This window comes from Suncus etruscus, chromosome 6 (genome assembly GCF_024139225.1).
Source record: "Suncus etruscus isolate mSunEtr1 chromosome 6, mSunEtr1.pri.cur, whole genome shotgun sequence".
Classification (NCBI taxonomy): domain Eukaryota; kingdom Metazoa; phylum Chordata; class Mammalia; order Eulipotyphla; family Soricidae; genus Suncus; species Suncus etruscus.
In genome coordinates this window covers 30,219,108-30,222,623 of record NC_064853.1, presented here as the reverse complement: position 1 = coordinate 30,222,623, position 3,516 = coordinate 30,219,108, and the positions used below count along the sequence as shown (strand labels likewise).

At 40.8% G+C, this 3,516-nt stretch overlaps 1 non-coding gene across 1 annotated transcript; it reads left to right on the top strand.

Moving 5' to 3' along the window:
• The first annotated feature begins 773 nt into the window (after window positions 1-773).
• LOC126012741 (U1 spliceosomal RNA) lies at window positions 774-939 on the top strand. Its single transcript, XR_007497146.1, has one exon. It is a non-coding gene; the product is annotated as a U1 spliceosomal RNA (small nuclear RNA).
• Window positions 940-3,516: the final 2,577 nt, after the last annotated feature.

Sequence of the window (3,516 nt, the reverse complement as noted above, 5' to 3'; positions counted from 1 at the left end):
TTTTTTCTATTAAATTTTTTGGAGGCAGGGACTATTTACTTTCTTTATGATACAATAGTATATTGATACATATTGTTAATTATAGTATTATTCATAATTTTACTATCTGCTTTTTTTTCTATTAAATTTTTTGGAGGCAGAGACTATTTACTTTCTTTACTTATATATTCCATTTTAGAAGAGCTCCATAAATATTTTTTGAATTAAGAAATAAATAAACTGGGGCTAGAGCAATAGCACAGTGGGTAGGGGCATTTATCTTGCATGCTGCTGACCCAGGTTTGATCCCCAGCATCCCATTTGGTCCCCTGAGCCTACCAGAAGTAATTTTTGAGTGCAGAGCCAAGGAGTAACCCCTGAGAAACCCCCTCCCATAAATAAAAAAAGGAAAAAATCTCCTTGACAAATATCTGACAGACTTCTCTTGTTTTCTGCCTAAATTAATCTTTCTTTTATTTATGTGCTATCATGGTGATCTATGCCTGTCATCACTGCTGACCACCTGATCAAGATCAAATATTATATCTTTTTTAATTATTTTTGTTTTGTTTTGAGCTATACCTAGCAGTACTCAGGGAGGGTTCCTGGTACTGTACTCTGGGGTTACTTTTGATTGGATCAGGAGACCATATGGGATGCTGGGAACTGAACCTGGGTCAGCCACATGCCAGGCAAATGTCCTACTATCACTCTGACTCCAAGGATTATGTCTTTGTTCACTAGTGCCCCAAACAGGGTCTAATAAGTACTTAATAATCAACAAATAAATGGTCATACTTACCTGTCAGGGGAGATACGAAGGTGATTTCCCCAGGGCGAGGTTCACCCATTGCACTCCAGGTGTGCTGACTCCTGCGATTTCCCCAAATGTGGGAAACTCAACTGCATAATTTGTGGTAGTGGGGGACTGCATATCAAAACTTTATTAAAGGGCCCGGAGAGATAACACAGCGATGTTTGCCTTGCAAGCAGCCAATCCAGGACCAAAGGTGGTTGGCTCGAATCCCGGTGTCCCATATAGTCCCCCGTGCCTGCCAGGAGCTATTTCTGAGCAGACAGCCAGGAGTAACCCCTGAGCACTGCTGGGTGTGGCCCAAAAACCAAAAACCAAAACAAAACAAAACTTTATTAAAAAAAGAAAAACAAATGATCACCAAATAAATAATATGACTTGTCTGTCAATTATGAGCTAGACATGTCTGCTCGCCCATAGGACTTCTTATACATTGACTGATTTGAACTAGGAAAAGCCTTAAGGCTTATTTATAGTTTGTCTATGATTTGGCTAATGAAACAAATCTGTCTCTTTGCTTTCCAGTTTAGAAAGCATTTTCCTTGCCATCTAGTTCAAGCTTTATGGAAAGTGATATGGAGATTCCTCCAAAAACTGGAAATTGAGCTCCCATATGATCCAGCTATACCAGTCCTAGGAACCTACTGTAGGAACACAAAAATACAATACAAAAATCCCTTCCTTACACCTATATTTATTGCAGCACTAGTTACCGTAGCAAGACTCTGGAAACAACCAAGATGCCCTTCAACAGATGAATGGCTAAAGAAACTGTGGTATATATACACAATGGAATATTATGCAGCCATCAGGAGAGATGAAGTCATGAAATTTTCCTATACATAGATGTACATGGAATCTATTATGTTGAGTGAAATAAGACAGAGAGAGAGAGATATGTAGAATGGTCTCACTCATATATGGGTTTTAAGAAAAATGAAAGACATTCTTGCAATAATTTCCAGAGACAAAAGAGAGGAGGGCTGGAAGTTACATTCCACTTCATGAACCTCACCACAAAGAGTGATGAGTTTATTTAGAGAAAACTATATTGCGAACTATCCTAACAATGAGAATGTATGAGGGAAATAGAAAGCCTGTCTAGAGTACAGGCGGGGGCTGGGTAGGAGGAGGGATATTTGGGACATCAGTGGTGGGTATATTGCACTGGTGATGGGGGGTGTCCTCTTATATGACTGAAACCCAACCACAATCATGTTTGTAACAAAGGTATTTAAATAAAATATTATTAAAAGAAAAAAAGCATTTTCCTGTACAAAATTGCACAGTGTCTTCACAGTGATTCTGAGAAGACTAGCTCAAAAAGTACTAGCTCAAAAAGCTGAAATCATGTAATCAAGAAGTAGGGAATTTATGTTTTTAGTCTTTCCACAGTACCATGGAAAGAGAACAGATGTTACCTGGTGGCACGAAGGTTCCAAGGGTCCAAGCCAGTGGTGGGAGGCTAGATAAATGCTGAGTTGGATGAAGCCATTCTTTCTTCTTCTTCTTCTTCTTCTTCTTCTTCTTCTTCTTCTTCTTCTTCTTCTTCTTCTTCTTCTTCTTCTTCTTCTTCTTCTTCTTCTTCTTCTTCTTCTTCTTCTTCTTCTTCTTCTTCTTCTTCTTCTTCTTCTTCTTCTTCTTCTTCTTCCTTCTTCTTCTTCTTCTTCTTCTTTCTTCCTTCTTCTTCTTCTTCTTCTTCCTTCTTCTTCTTCTTCTTCTTCTTCTTCTTTCTTCTTCTTTCTTCTTATTTTCTTCTCCTCCTCCTCTTCTCCTCCTCCTCTTCCTCCTCCTTCTTCTGCTTCTTCTTCTTATCTTTTCTTCCTCTTCTCCTCCTCTTCTTCTTCCTCCTCTTCCTCCTCTTTCTCCTCCTCCTCCTTCTTCTACTTCTTCCTCCTCCTCATTCTCCTTCTCCTTCTTCTCCTCCTCATCCTCTTCTTTCTCCTCCTCTTCTTTCTTCTACTTCCTCCTCCTCCTCTTCCTTCCTCCTCCTCCTCCTCCTTCTTCTTCCTCCTCCTTCCTCCTTCTTTTTCTTCTTCATTCTTTTTCTTCTTCTTCTTCTTCTTCTTCTTCTTCTTCTTCTTCTTCTTCTTCTTCTTCTTCTTCTTCTTCTCCTCCTCCTCTTCCTCCTCCTTCTTCTGCTTCTCCTTCTTTATCTTTTCTTCCTCTTCTCCTCCTCCTCTTCTTCTTCCTCCTCTTCCTCTTCCTCCTCTTTCTCCTCCTCCTCCTCCTTCTTCTTCTACTTCTTCTTACTCCTCCTCATTCTCCTTCTCCTTCTTCTGCTTCTCCTCCTCCTCTTCTCCTCCTCCTCTTCTTTCTTCTACTTCCTCCTCCTCCTCTTCCTTCCTCCTCCTCCTCCTTCTTCCTTCTTCTTCCTCCTCCTCCTTCCTCCTTCTTTTTCTTCTTCATTCTTTTTCTTCTTCTTCTTCTTCTCCTCCTCTTCCTCCTCCTCCTTCTTCTGCTTCTCCTTCTTTATCTTTTCTTCCTCTTCTCCTCCTCCTCTTCTTCCTCCTCTTCCTCTTCCTCCTCTTTCTCCTCCTCCTCCTCCTCCTTCTTCTTCTACTTCTTCTTACTCCTCCTCATTCTCCTTCTCCTTCTTCTTCTTCTCCTCCTCCTCTTCTCCTCCTCTTCTTCTTTCTTCTACTTCCTCCTCCTCCTCTTCCTTCCTCCTCCTCCTCCTTCTTCTTCTTCCTTCTTCTTCTTCTTCCTCCTCCTCCTTCCTC